We start from the raw sequence: 15,979 nt of genomic DNA, 5'->3' as shown, positions 1-15,979 counted from the left end.
ATGCAATTGGGTTCAATTGCGGGATTTAGAAAGTTAGTAAAGATTAGACTCTATGAAGTCCGTAAGTAGCTTGAGTTTGGAGGGCTCGAGTACTTTGGATAACTTAGGCTTGGAGGGTCTTTGTGTATTCATGTATTCCGACTGATTTGCTGGTGGATTAGTTCGGCTTGTCGGGCTGTAGAGAGGTTTTTCTGCTAGGTTTTTGATAGGAGTTCTACTATTGTACCAAATAGCTTGAAGGGTTAGTTAGTAATGAGTTGTAATAGCAGTGTGGTCGGTTAGTTAGTTAGTCAAGAAACTATAACTGATTGTATAATAGAATCCACAACTGTACCAATGTACATAAAATAGCTCAACTATAAGAGGGTGATATGGATTGTAAAAAAGGACATTGAAGAATGATATACAATTTTCTTCTCTTTGCTCTCTCTATTCTCTTCTCTATTTTATGTACTCTAAGAGGCTTAGTTCCCCCCCAAAGAACTACCATAACTAATTCATGTTGCTTGATTAAGAATTATTGAGTTCTTATCATCTGGTATCAAAGCCACTTTCCTGCCATCATAATAAGAATCCAAATCAATGACAAGATTGCTTCCATTGAAGTGAGTGTATACCTACACCAAAATTCTAGAATCTCTCCAAACATTTCGTAGGAAATCCAAGCCCAGAACCTGTCCAAGTTCTAGAATCTACAACAAAATCAATTCATTGTTGAGCAGAAACTTCCTTCAAGAACCTAATATTGGAACTAAGAGAACCAAGCCGTGAAGCTTCCTATTTTCAATGGAAAATTTCATTACAGTTAGATTCACCATGCAAATAATTTTTCACCTACCATAGAACTCCTTGGTACCACAAGATCTTTACAGCTTCTTGGTATGTGGAGGGAGAAGCCCTAATATGGTTCCAAAAAGTTGAAGAAGCTGGTCACTTCATCAATTGGGGGACTTTTGTGGAAGCTCTTCTCACAAGATATCCATATCATACATTGGTTCTATGGAGGGTATTATCAAGCATAAACCAATTTCATGTATGGGTGCACTTTGAAGGGCTCATGACTATGAAGTGCAACAATCAATGGATACACGGAACTCTTGAAAAGTTTGCAGCAACAATTGAAGCAATTTTCAAAAAAAAAAAAAAGGTTTAGAAACACCATTAAGGATTCAAGAGACAACGACCCAAGTTTCAGCAACTTTCAAGACCATGATTGAAGAACCATCAAAGAAGCAAGAGTCACATAATCAATTCATAGAAATAACCAAAGATGAAAGAATGGAGAAGTTAGAAGGTGTGACTGAAGAAGATTTAAGGACTTTAGAGTCCATTGACCAGGTCTCTAAGGATTAATCCAAGGTCAAGGAATTGAAAGAAATAGAATTGCTAACATGAAACAAAAGCATGATCAAAATCCTACAACTGGTGGGTGATTTAGAGACTTAAAAGTCCTTGCCTAGAGCTAAGGTAGAATTTTATTAGGTAGGCACAGGATCATGGCATATACAAGTGGTTGAAGAAGTGTACATCACCAAAGTAATCAAGTTATCCTTAAGGTGTATTGGGCAATTAGAAGATCACCCTTGATGTAAAGGGAGGCTGTTGTACCAGTTGCATAGCAACTGCATTATTTGCAATTATGGTTGCTATAGACTTCACCAACTGTTGTAACAAAATTATTCTTCACCTAGCTCCCTCAAAGAACTACCATAGCTAATTCTATTATTTGATTAAGAACTACTGAGTTCTTATCAGTTCTCCGATTTTCCTCTTCAATAAGACATTGCGTGTTATTTTGTGTTTATATTCTCTTTCCCTTACTCTTTATGCTTTTAATTGATTGTCAAATATGTTTATCTATGCACATGTTGATACTTTCAGTTGATTAATTTGCTAATCACTTATATTCCACATTAACCAAGTGTTGCTTAAAATTAATCAAGTCGTAATTAAAATTTGGATAGCCTTTGACCCAATGGCTCTAGCATAGGCTTAGACCTATTCTCCATTGTTGTTTAGGATCAACCATCCTCCCCCTGCCAGCCAGGGTTTACCAAGTAAAGATCCGTCCAAATTCAATTTATACCAGTTCACAAGAAGTCGAAGCCATTTGACTTTGATCATGGTACTAGAGGAACGAAGCTTCCCACTAATGGTGATATAGGCAAATTTAATAGGTTTCTATAATGTCTCTATCTTCAAATTTCTCTGTAGCCTCTCATTTCAGAAGACGACACTATTTTTGTGGAGCCATAAAAACCAAATTCCAAAAGAGAAGATGATGGCCCCAGTTGATGTTCGAGATAAGGGATGTCTTAGAGTTGCAACAATTTAACCGCAACCAGTCCATAGAACTGGCTCCATAAAACAATGAGCAAAATTGCAATCTCTCAAGACTCCAGAGCTTCATTACAAAGCGGGCAAATGGAGGGGATATCCAATCCTCTAGAAGCAAGGATAGCACGAGCAATTAGTTCTTAGCCAGTACATCAAGGGTGATCTTCCAATTGCCCAATACCTTAAGGACAACTTGATTATCTTGGCGATCTACTCCTCTTCAACCACTTGTATATGCCATGATCTTGTGCCTTCCCAACAAAATTCTACCTTAGCTCTAGACAAAGGACTTTTGAGTCTCTAAATCACCAAACCAGTGGTAGGATTTTGATCATGCTTTTGTTATATATGCCATAAATTAAGTTCAAACCAAAAAGGTAAACAATCGAGCTTAATCATTAAGAAAAATATGTCTAAAGGAGTACAATAATGCAAAATTCCAAGTTCAGATTTTTCCAAATGTTTTTGAGAGGTCATATCCTCCTGACACTTAAAATGGATCACTAGGTCCAAATCCATTAGAAATTGGGTGATGCACAAAATAAAGCAAAACCTCATTCTTTCTAATAACCATTTGAAAGGCTTGGGGATTATTAACGATGGAATTAGTGAATTCTACTAGGTTAAGAAAAATTCTGAAATTGGGGTGACAATCTTGGTTTTTAGAATTGTAGAACAAAGTTTCCCTCGGTTGTTTATAACCGTTTTAAGAATGTTTAATGTTTTACTAATAGAAAATAATGAAATAGATGACCTGTAATTATCCGGTTTTCAAATATCTTTCTTGCATAACTTTGCATTCTCTGCCTCAGAAAATTGATTCCATTCCTGTCATATGTAATTTTTTTACAGATTTTACCAATACTTAACATTCTCTACCTCAAAAAATTGATTTCGTTTCTGTCATATGTAATTGATTTCATTAACTCTTATAATAATTCTTCTATAAAAAAAAAAGACCCTAGCCGTTAAACATATCTCAATTATTTGTTTTGAGATAAACATAACAAAAAATTTTACTCCAAATTATTTTATTTTATTTCATTTGTTTGATTTTGATTATTAATTGATTTTCGTACAAGTTTCGTGACTTTGGTCTTGAATTTTGAGAAAGAACACTTGCGGTTCCACTCTTGAAAATCAAGGTATCCGCATTGTTAACATGTAATCAAAGATTACGTATAAATCGAATGACCTTTAAATCCCATTAAAAAATAGAGCTATGCTTTTTCCTCGCGCACTCAATCAACTTCCGACACAAATGTACAAAATAAAGTTCTTTTATAAAAAATAAAAGCTTAATCATAACTTATCTTAATCTTGGAAAGTAAAGATTCTCTATGTAATAAATGTATGAGGTGTTTCCAGGATCATATGGGATTGAAGAACCATTGATCAGGATAGCCACAATTTGATATAGCGCCCGAGCCATTACATCAAGAGGAACTATATTTATCCTCCAGAATTGGTAATGGGCGCAAATTGATATCCATTCACATATCATTTTTCCAAATAACTCAAAATTGCATAAATCATCTATTCTCATTCAAACCTTTAAAGATTCAATTAAAAAAAAACACACACACACACATATATAAACATAGTACACAATTGCATACTTTGAGCAATGAATAGGTTGGGACTAGAGCTCAGTGGAAGGAGAAGTCGTTTTTATAAAATGAGCTCACGGCGAGGCCTTTTGGGTCTCGTCCACTGCCCAAAACACTATCCAAGTGTTTAATCTCATCATAGCAACCAAGTCCCACCAACCAAATTTAACATTTAAAAGGAAAAACCAAAAAAAAAAAAGTGAGACCATATAATATTTAAAAGCTAACATACATATAATTAGGGGGCTTCAGTGTGTGTAACATTCAGATCATCGAAATAAATCTCTCACCGAAATCCGCTAAGATAATAAAGTTATCATCATTAGCCCAATTCAAAAAAATCATGCATCTTTGACACACAAATATAAAAACAAAAATTAAAAAAAAAAAGTAATGAGAAATAGAGGAGGTAATGTGCTCAGACAGCCAAGGGTTTGTAATCAGAATATGGGAAGAAGAACCCAGATCAGAAACTCTAGTCCACAAATAGCCTCATCACCGCACGCTTCAAATAAACACAGACAGAGACATATTCATATAAAAAAGACTAACAAAAACAGAGAGAGCAAAGCTAAAAGCTAAAACCTAAAAACCTGAAGAAGATGGAGTCTCAGAAAAATCCTCGGAACCCTAATAGGGTGAGATGAGAGAGAGAGAGAGAGAGAGAGAGAGAAGGCAGAAGATGATGTTATGAAAAAAATTTCTCGTGTCTAATTTATAGGAAGCGCTGAAGCGGCTGTGTTAGAAATTAGGGTTTGTTGAGTTATGATATGTTTTGGGTTTTGGGTCTTGGGCCTGGCTGTGCTGTGGTTTCTACTTCCTACTTCCTGGGCGGCTGATAACTGATATGAAATGGTTGGACTTTTAGATAGGGCTCCCATATTGTAGGACTGGGCTTGTTTGGGTACTTGGGCATGCATCACAAACGTACCAAACCCAGCCCATTGTCAGCTCTAAGGTTTTTTTTTTTTTTAATAAATAATGAAGAGTTGTCCAAGACCTTTATGTGGCGTTTGTTACTGGGTAATGTTTTAGGATTCTTAAGAATGTTTAAAGATTTCCATGTTTGGTTGTAAATCACACTAGAGAATTAGATGGTAGGAGAATTTGGATTCCTCTTTTAACCCCCTTTCAGTAGGAATGTGGATTTCCTTTAAAACATGTGGGTATCCAAATTCCCAAAGTTAAAGGAAATTGTTTTTTTTTTATAAATTGATAATTTTTGCATTTTTTTCCCTTATCATTTAAGCAATTGAGATAAAATATAAAACAAATCTTCAATATCTTTTCCTCTATCTTTATCTCTTCCCGCTAAAACAACATAAATACGATAGACAACTCTGTTGATATATTCATCTTTTCTTCTTTTAAACTATAGTTTTAATGAATTTATCATAATTTATAGTTTATATATTTTTTTTCATTATTTATTTAGAGGAAGATTATTATTATTTTTTTAAAAAGACTTATATTGGATTTACAAATCTAATGATAGAATGGGAAAAATAAATAATTCAGTTAAGATTTCTAGGAATAAACTAGATATTATAATCTCACATTCCTAGGAATCTTATTAGATTCCCAATTAAACCAAACATAGGAATAGTTCCATTCCTAGGTATTTAGATTGCAAGACATCATATTCCCAAGAATCTGGATGTGAGGAGTAATGTGGATTCCCCGTTACTAAATGCCACCTTAGGCTTTAGCCAGTCTATTCAACTGTATTCATTTGACACCTTGAAAACCCTCTAAATCGATAATGTGGTGTATGGAACTTGAAGCCCCTGAGTTTATAACATATTCTTCAAATCCATTGAACCTACTACTTGGGTGTCTCTAAAGTGACTTTAACTCTACAGTTTCAATTTTATTTATTTATTTATTTATAAAGGTGAAGTCCTTACAATTTCAAGTTACAACTTTACAACCATTGTTCATTGTTGTAGCTCAAACAATCAAAGTATAGCCCTTATTTTTTGGATAATCAATCAAAAGTAGGGTTATAAATGAGCTGAGCATTTTCAAGTTATGCATGCTCGAGTTCAACTCATTAATAAATGTCACGTGTTCAAGTTTAAACTCGTTAGAAAGCCCAAAAGCCTGAGCTCAAATTGACTTGGCTTGATTCATTATTTGAGCTCAATATCAAAGCTCAAACTCGAGTTTAATATCAAGTTTTAAGCTCAATATCCATTATTTAACCCAATACATTATCAAATGCTTAAATCTCCAAAAATAAAGTAAACAAAAACAACATACTTTTCAAATTACAAAGCTAAGCCACTATAATAATAATAATAAAAAAAATGTAACCAACAAGATGTTGTCGAGGGGGAAATTGATGCCTCTGAATAAAATATGGGGAAGTCAAGCCGAAACTCAATGATGGGCTCTTGAGATGATGCCCAAAGGCTTTCGATGTGGTGATAAGCCTATCCAAGCAAGATATAAAGGCTGCACCTTGACAAAATAGCAACAAAAGCCCAATAAAAATACTTCACAGTAGTTAATTAGTATATTAGTGGTCCCGTTTTGATAATACAAGAAAAATAAACTCTCCAGCGGTAGGGTGAAATTATACTTAAAGTTCAGCAGTCAATTAATAAATAGATTTAAGAAAGTTTTCACTTCTGGAATTCCTTGTGTGTCTCGGTCAGGGAGATCTATTGTACTTTCAGCCATCATTACATCAATATGAGGGAAGAATTCCATTATTACAAATACATTATATAGTAAAACAAAAGGTAAAAATTAAAGGTTCCATGGTGAGAAGAAAGGGGTTAATTGGCATGGTGTGAAGGGAGAGAGAGATTCCAGCTCAGTGCAGCAAATGTTGAACTAAGATTCTTGGAATATATCTATGTGTGTGTGTGTGTGTGTGTGTGTGTGTGTGACGTGAGTGGGGTAGTGTAGGCTATTTTGAGTGAGTGGTATGTAAGCTTGTGGTGGTATGACTGATTAGCAAGCATTTATGGGCTTAGAATATGCAAAAAAAGAAAAGGGAATGTTGAGGCTAAGTGAGTGTGGGCTAAGGGGGAATGATTTATGAGCTTAGGGAGAGTTAAACCACAAGCACAGTGACAAGAATAACAGAAATTTCAGAGGAGTTGGTGTGTGTTTGGTGTGCTGGTGTGCTTACCCTTTTATAGTGGAGTTTAGGGAGGTATTAATTAACAAAAGTCCAAAACGTAGGACTAATCAGGAGGCAGAATAGCAGGCTTAATTATCCTAGGATTTGGCCATAAATGGGAGATTTGCTTTTGGGGCTACTTTGCTACTTTGGGTAATATGACATACGGTGAGTATTTGGGGTAATCTTGCATTAAATGTCAAGATTTCTGAAGTTGAGTTTAACCAATAGGATTAAGGCAGGTATCAAGGATGAATCCTAGTGTTACAACTGAGATTTGGCCCTAGGAAGTAGGATTCAACACCCCAAGCTAGGTGTCAAAGTTTAAGCCTACTTCAAAGGGTTTTCCTAGAGATCCCTTTATGCCCTCCAAATCACATGTTCCCAAATTTTCCCCTTTAGGATTCATGTGTTTGGCACACGAACCATTTCTTGAACATTTTTGACATTTATAGCATTGATTTGTTGAGATTTGGATAACTTGATTTCAGCTCCCTTTCCGCTAGAGATATATTCTTAAGGGAAATGATAAAATTTCATCACCTATTAGACTTCACTATTACAACTTTTGGGCACTGTTCATGTTAGGTAGAGGGTGACAGAAAGTTGATGGGCCAACCCTTAGTTCATTCTCAAAGACTTGGTTCTCTTGTAGAGGCCTTCAGTTGGACCTTGGTTAGGGATGAACAAGATGGAGACTGTTTGTCTAGTCCTTTGCCTTTGCTGGAGTTCTTTGGATTGGGCTTGCTCATGTGGGCTGGACCCTTTGGGCTAGGCTATGTTCATCCCCTTTTTTACTTGGGCTTGTCCTCCTTTTATAGCATATTTGGACCTACAAAAATGACACATTGCCATGGGTTTTCATCCCTTATGGACTCTTATTATTAGTAAATATTTTGGGGTTTTGATGAATATTTGTAATGGGACTTTGGGCAATGAGTTGTAATATTTAAAATCACATCATAAGCTTAATTACTTCAAAATACTTTTGTAAATAACATTTACTATTTTTGAAATGATGAATTCCATATCATAAGTAATGTTTATGGTTTCTGATAATCACGTTATGATTTAAATGGTGAATAGTTACCATGAGCATTGAAAATAAATATTTATGAATGTTGTGACATAAATAGTGACCACGGGTTCTATATAAATTCCATTGGTTTATAGTATGAGATAAATATCATAGTTTTAAGATAAATGGCTTTCCATAGGATTATAATAAAGTTTAAGAAATTGAAGCATTGTTCATCATTTTTAAGTGAAATAATTATGATATGATATTTTTTGCCATGTGCTAATAATCTTGGGCTTTTGATAAAATAGTGCAAACATAAATTGAGCTTTTGATATTGCCAGTGAGAACTAAGCTTTTTGATATTGCCAGTAAGAACTGGGCTTTTTAATGTTGTTAGTGAGAACAGAGTTTTTTTTTTTTTTTAATATTTATTTATTTATTTATTTTTATGTTGCTAGTGGGAATTGGGTTTTTTATTTTTATTTTTTTTATGTTGCTAGTGAGAACTGGGCTTTTTGATAAATAATTTACCATGAGATTAAATTATGGGCTTTTCAAATATTGCTAGGTGTAAAAGTTCTTGGGTTTTAGAAAAGGAATGAGATTTTAACTTGCTCGGTAAAATAAATAATTTGGGATTAGACTTTACAAAAATATTGGGTCTTATGGTGTTTTATATTTGTAACCCAATTTTGTAATGGAAAGAAGAATGGTTGTGGGCTAGCATAATAATAGTAAAAAAATATTTAGGGAAGCCTAATAATTTGTGGGTGATGTTTGAAAATAAATAAGTGTTATTTAAATAATATTAGGCGTAAAAAAATGTACCTTAACAGATGTCTATGAGTTTTGCATAAATTTCAAGAAATTTAAACCAAAAGTAAGGTTAGTAGAGCATCCACAGCAGTGGAGCTAAAAATTTAGTTTTTTAGCTCCATCAAAAGTTATTTTATCTATTTTACCTACATACATGCTACAGCAATGAATCTATTTTAACTTTCAACACAATAAAATAATATAAACATTACAATAAAATAATATATCCACTACAATAAAACAATATATTCACTACAATAAACAACCATCACAACCACACACACAACCACAGCCGCCGCCGCCGCCACCACCACAACAAAGAAAAAAAAAATCAACTAGCCCACACCCACCCGACCCACCAGGCAACACCCACACCCACCACCACAAAACCCACCCGAGCCACCATAGCACACCAACCACACCACAACCCACCGACGCCGATGAACCCAACCAATGCCGATCTATCCACCACAGCCCAGCGATGCCGATCTACCCACCATAGCCCAGCGACTATTCAACCACACCACAGCCCACCAATGCCGACGAACCCAGCTACCCACCGACGTCGATCTACCCACACAACCACCACCACCATCGGTGAGACAGAAAGGTGATTGGTGTGGGTTTGAGGAGATTGGCGGCTTGGGATGGCTAGGTCGGGCCAGCGGCGATGAATGAGGGAGCTTGAGAGAATGACGGTGAGAGAGGAGAGTGATGGTGAGTTTTGAGAGTGGCTTGGGACGGCTGGGTCGGGCCGACGACGATGAATGAAGGAGCTTGAGAGAGTGACAGTGAGAGAGGAGAGTGATTGAGAGAGGATGAGAGCTTGAGAGAGTTTGCTTGAGAGAGTTTTGGGAGAGGATGAGAGCTTCAGATGAAGTGACTGAGAGAGAGAGAGAGAGAGGCACCGAGTGAGAGAGAGAATGAAATAATATTTTAATCAACCGATAGAATAAAATAATATATATTTTTTAGCTCTCATGAATAGTGCACATCTATCTATAGATATGCACTGTAGCAATGGAGCTAAAAAAAATAGATTTAGCTCTACTGTTGTAACTTAATTTTGGTGTTTGAAGAGTTAAAATATAGCAATATAGCACCACTGCTGTGAGTACTCTTACAAAGAGATTTGCTCAAGCAAACCAAAAATGAGGCCACCGTGAGTTCCGCCCATATCTCCACTAAACGCTACGCCATCTCGTACTAACTAGGTCAAAGCTCGACCAACTTCACAAACTAGATTGGAGCTCCACCACCTCCACAAACTAGATCAAAGCACCTTGCATCACAACTATACCACCACGCTGCTGATTTGATCAATGAGAGAGAGAGAGAGAGAGTTTTGGACTTAGTAGAAACTAGTCGCAAACCCGTGCGATGCACGGGTAACTTTTAACTCAAAATGTTAACATGTTCAAGTTTAAATATTTATCTAATTTCAACTATTTTAAAGTTAAATCATCTCCAATATGAAATTGAGAGAAAGTAATTAAACATCTCGTATGACAAATTGTCAAAATTTTAAACATCTTTAAAAATGAGAAACATTCAAATTTTATATAGTAATATATTACATAGTCGCTAACCTGTGCGATGCATGGGATTGTTTTAAATCAAATGTTAACATGTTCAGGTTTAAACATTTCTCTAATTTTAATTATTGAAAGCTAAATTAACTCTAATATAAGATGAAACATGTAATTATGATGAAACTATCAAAATATTACACATAAGATAAATACAAATATTATGAAGTAATATATTACAATAATCATAATGTGCTCTTACATTTGGTTGAATAAGCATTACAAAAGAACCAGTAAATAGAATAAATATACAATTGTGCTTACATCTTCTAGCTTTATCCAATGCTTTTCAAGAATCTATTTCCTCCCTTTCTTAGGCTCTTCTCTTTTCTCAACTTCTTCAAACTACTTTATTTTTCGCCAAATTAGTATCAAGTATAACACCAAATTATACCAATTCATCAAAGATTTACAATGTATAACCAAACACTCTTAATGTCAATAAATTTCATAATAACCCCACCCCAACTATTGAATTATTAAAAAAGTTCAATACGTCTATAATCTTCATGAAAATAAGTATTCCATTGGTTTTCATCATGAAATTCAAAAATAAATAACAAAATAGATTGTTCACACACAAAAAGGTATTATCTTTTTGTGAAACATTTTTAAATTGTACCTATATGGTTTTATTCAAAAATTAAGAATACAAAAGCCACAAATCTAGATATTTATGGCATTTAGTTCAAGTGCCAAACCAAAACTAAGGCATGCCTAAGTACCGTTCACAAAGGCTTTGTGGCATTGCACAATGTAGGGATGTGTGATTAAATAATGCATATATATTTGTATGCTTCAATAAGTTGCAAGGGTACCAAACAACAGTGATTTATGAACAACACACTTGGTTACATTCTAGCAGCAGTAGTAGCAGGAGTAGTATTAGCAGTTGTAGCTCTAACAAACTATAAGTACAATACACATTCACACACCAGATATTTAAAACATTAAATACAAGGCCTTACAGATGGCACAACAGCCCACATATTTGGTATGAAAAATGCTTCTATATGGAGAAAATGTCATCTGATAATTCACCTATTTTTAACTTCCAAACTGTGCATTGGAAGATGGAAATTAGGTATTATAGCTGCTTGTGGAGACCTCCACTTTGCGTTCCTACCTCATAGCAACAGAGAAAATGAAATTAGCAAAATTAGCAAAACAGAGTTTTTGGCAAGAACACTTGGCCCCTTTCTCAAGTTTCATCATTTGCTTAATTACTTGGAAAAAATAGAAAGAAAACTAAACTAATGTTCCTTCTTTAATTTTCACTTCCTTCGTTTTCTCAACAACCAAACAAATCAAGAAAGAATCACATAACAGATCTACATTCTACAACCACATATCCATTCCATGAATTCAATTCTGCTGAAAGAAACAAACAAAAAAACACATTCTTTATCCTCAAAGAGAAAATTAAACAAAAGCATAAGAACATCGAATCACAAATTGAACAAAGAAGAGAGAGAGAGAGAGAGAGAGAGAGATAATACCTTAGCGAGATTGACATAGAAGAAGAGTGGTTTCTTGGTGTTGGAAACCTGAATTCGGTTCTTCTTCTGAGGCTCAGTGGGTGCAGTTGATTGAATTTACTAAAATATGAAAGAGAGAGCAATGCAGCCAATAATTGAAAATAGCACTACCGGCTCCAAACCCATCAATCTATGCTAATCACTCCCAAATGTAACCCTAAATCATACTTAACAGCCAAAACCAATAGAACAAAACCCAAAATCAAAACCACAAATTTACTCCAGATAAAGAGAATAGGTAAGGGGGAAAACCTAAAATTAAAATAAAAACCCAATTGCATTCTAATCTATAATCTTGGGATCCAATTCAACAATCTTACAATTATTCAATCTTCCTCTAAATATTTACTCAAAATAAAACAACCCCCAAGTTGCTAACACAAGCTTGACAATTGAATTCACCAACATAACCATCATATCATAAATGCAAATATCTTAATAACGTGATCCAACATCAAATTCCACACGGCATTGCTTCAAAGTACAAAAAAAAAAAAAAAAACCTAATTACCCACAAACTGACCTGATGGTATCCAGGCAATAAGCCATAAACAGTTTGAAACACGTTATCACAATTCTCAACGAGCAACATCGGCACAAGCTGAGCCCACCTTCACAAAAACAAAAGCACTTCCAATTAAGCACTTTTTCAATAAGTAAAAACTAAATTAAACTAACAGAATTCTATAACAATCAAATAAAAAGTGAAAAAATAAAACCAAAATAAAATTAGAGACTCACTAAGTGAAAGAGCCACAAAGAAAAACACTGTTTCCACCATGTCTCCAAACGAATCGCATTGGGATTAACACTGTGCCCGGAACTGCGGCTTCTTCCGGCACAGAATTCATGTTCGGCGAAAACATTTACCCCAGAATTTTTCAACAAATCAACTTTCTTCTTCTTCTTCTTGCTTCTTTTTTTTTTTTTTTTTTTTTTTTTTTTTTTTTTTAACACACAGCTCGCTTTATCTATTTACCATAACAAAACCCCAAAAAAAAAATCAAAGCAAATTCGCTGCAATTCAGTACAATCCCTAAAAAATACAATAACCAAACCCTAAAAAAGTTCAAAATTTTTCAAAAGAATGAAAAACCCCAATCACTGCCTGAGGCTCAGTGGGTGCAGTTGATTGAATTTGCTAAAATATGAAAGAGAGAGCAATGCAACCAATAATTGAAAATAGCACTACCGGCTCCAAACCCATCAATCTATGCTAATCACTCCCAAACATAGCCCTAAATCATACTTAACAGCCAAAACCAATAGAACTAAACCTAAAATCAAAACCACAAATTTAAAATCAAAACCACAAATTTACTCCAGATAAAGAGAATAGGTAAGGGGGAAAACCTAAAATTAAAATAAAAACCCAAATGTTGCCCTAAATCATACTTAATAGCCAAAACCAATAGAACAAAACCCAAAATCAAAACCACAAATTTACTCCAGATAAAGAGAATAGGTAAGGGGGAAAACCTAAAATTAAAATAAAAACATCACTAACCATTCTTTAAAATGCCAAGAGATGAAGCCCATGTAGAATTTGATCTTCCATAGGGTTTCCCTAGGTTCAACAAAGCCAACATCGTTCAAATCCTCAGTAGACTGCCTTTCTGTGGTGGCGGCAAACCGTGGTGGTGGCAATTTGTGGCGGCAGCGGCGACGGTGGGAGAATCTGAGTTTTGGGTTTTGATTTTGGAGGAAGGAAAGGGTGAGTTTTGGGTTTAGGGGAAGGAGAAGTTTGCGTCTGAGAAGAGAAGAGAGAGGCATCGGTTTTTGTAAGGTTTTGTAACGTGTATTTGGTTAGGAAAAATTAGATTTATTTTAAATCAAATTTAATAAATTTAAAAAATAGAAAAAAAAATGCTGATGTGGAAAATTGTGAAAGTTTCAAAAGTTTCGGTTTTATATATATATATATATATATAGATTAGATTTTGATGGAAGGGGAGTCTTTTTTTTTTTTTTTTCTTCTTCTTCTTTTTACCGAAAGGAAAATAACTAAAGAAACAGATGAAAATGTTTCTTTTGATGTGTCTTGGAGCCTATTAATGATTGAACTAGATGAGTGGATAGCCGGGAGGCCCAGTTATTGTGCAGCCTAAGCTGAAAATGACCATGGACCGAAGAAACAGATGAAAAGAAAAGTACAGTTCATATGAAGTTTAAGGCTTTTAAATCAGCTCAAGCCCAGACATGTCTTCGGCTTGGGCCTAGTATAAAGATAAAACCAAAATTTTTCTTTAAGGATCCAAAACTTGTTAAAAAATATTACCCATTCAGGAATTTAAAAATATCTTAAAATTTAAAAATAAATAAATAAATGAAAAATAAAATTAGCATATATTCAGTATTAACAAAATATCAATAAAAAAAACATAAAAAATGGTTTTCTTAATACATTTCAACACATTATATATAATTATTCAAAATGAAACTCAATGTTCTTTTAAATCCCTCTATTATTAACTTTATACTAAACTTCATAGCATTTTTTTTTTCATTATACAAGATTAAAGATCCCAATCGAAAATCATTTTTCATTTTGTTGTGAAACATAATTTTGATGATATTTATGATTGAATGCATATTCAATAGTCATGGTATGAATTGAAATAGTAAGTTCAAATATAACCACTCCATAAACAAGTTGGTAGTCTATTAATTTTCTAGCTTGTACCAACTAATGGCACAATTAAAAAAAAAATTGAATGTTGAATTATATTATACTCATAACGGTGAAGTTCTATTTTCAATAGTAATTTTCATGATATGTGAAGTCTTATAGATAAAACTTACTTAGTTACTAATAGAAAAATATCATTGACTTTAAAAGATTTATATGACTTTGCGAAGAGTTTTGTAGTTTAACTGACACGTCTTTATGCACAAAGTGTTTGAAGGGTTTTAGAGAAAAACGGTCTCAAAAAAGATTCATGTGACTATTGAGGATTCAAAGTTAAGCTAAAAGTAATCTAATAATTAATGATGCTTAATTGGTTGAGCTAAAAATAATATAACCATTTATGATTCTCAATTGAAAAGTCATGTTGCTGATGAAAACAAATAAAGAAATACCGGTCTATAGCGGATCTCTTACAAGATCAATTCGGAGTGGCTCTGTTTCGTTTAGAAAATATGATTAGAGGAACTATAGGCGGAGCAGTTAGGCATAACTTAATACAAACTCCTTAGAATTTAGTAACTTCAACTCCATTAACTAAACAATCTTTTAAGCACAACTAGACAATATGGTAGCATCTAAATCCTAAAGAGTCAAACTTCTCTTCTAATTTTAAATAATATTTTTTTTAAAAAATTGTCATGTGAAACAAACAATCATAACTCATAAGTCATTTGCATTTTTGTGGGTTGATGAGATTTTTATTTTTATTTTGTGATAAAATTTTGTTTTGTTTTGCTAGTATTTTTTGGGGGTTGTGGGGGGGGGGGGGGGGGGGAGGGGGGGAGGATGATGGTGAAGAGGGTCACTAGACAAAAATTTGGGTTAGTTGGCAAATTTAATTTTTTGGATTCTTTGGGGACTAGGTATTTATTGTTGTCCCAACATTTTTTAAATCGTATATATTAATATATGATTATTTAAAAAAAAAAAAAAAATTCCCAAAGGGGCCATAGCCATATTTGGTGTTGTAAGTTGTAACAGTCCGTCCCTAGTTAGACCTTGATTTTTACTTTCTTTTCTCAATTATATAAATGTTACTCACATTCAAGAAAAACAAATTCCACTATTATTTTAAGCAACATCCACCACATCATTCATATTATTAATTTTTAAAAATGTTTTAATGAATTATTTCCCAACACAAACCCACATCCTCACACACTTTCAAGTTTCACTCTACTATAATGAGATTAAAAAAAAGGACATATTTGTTTTTACTGGCTATGAGGGTTTTCAGTTGTGTGTG

The 15,979-nt window shown here is 34.0% G+C and overlaps 4 non-coding genes across 4 annotated transcripts; all 4 read right to left on the bottom strand.

Moving 5' to 3' along the window:
- Positions 1–3,684: 3,684 nt before the first annotated feature.
- On the bottom strand, positions 3,685–3,807 carry LOC126697959 (small nucleolar RNA snoR80). The gene has a single exon (XR_007646331.1). It is a non-coding gene; the product is annotated as a small nucleolar RNA snoR80 (small nucleolar RNA).
- A 174-nt stretch (positions 3,808–3,981) lies between these two features.
- LOC126697946 (small nucleolar RNA Z152/R70/R12) lies at positions 3,982–4,093 on the bottom strand. The gene has a single exon (XR_007646319.1). It is a non-coding gene; the product is annotated as a small nucleolar RNA Z152/R70/R12 (small nucleolar RNA).
- A 97-nt stretch (positions 4,094–4,190) lies between these two features.
- LOC126697945 (small nucleolar RNA R11/Z151) lies at positions 4,191–4,276 on the bottom strand. The gene has a single exon (XR_007646318.1). It is a non-coding gene; the product is annotated as a small nucleolar RNA R11/Z151 (small nucleolar RNA).
- An 81-nt stretch (positions 4,277–4,357) lies between these two features.
- On the bottom strand, positions 4,358–4,455 carry LOC126697942 (small nucleolar RNA Z157/R69/R10). The gene has a single exon (XR_007646315.1). It is a non-coding gene; the product is annotated as a small nucleolar RNA Z157/R69/R10 (small nucleolar RNA).
- Positions 4,456–15,979: the final 11,524 nt, after the last annotated feature.

This window comes from Quercus robur, chromosome 8, assembly GCF_932294415.1.
Source record: "Quercus robur chromosome 8, dhQueRobu3.1, whole genome shotgun sequence".
Classification (NCBI taxonomy): domain Eukaryota; kingdom Viridiplantae; phylum Streptophyta; class Magnoliopsida; order Fagales; family Fagaceae; genus Quercus; species Quercus robur.
The sequence above is the reverse complement of the archived record's forward strand: the minus strand, read 5'-3'. Positions and strand labels throughout refer to the sequence as shown.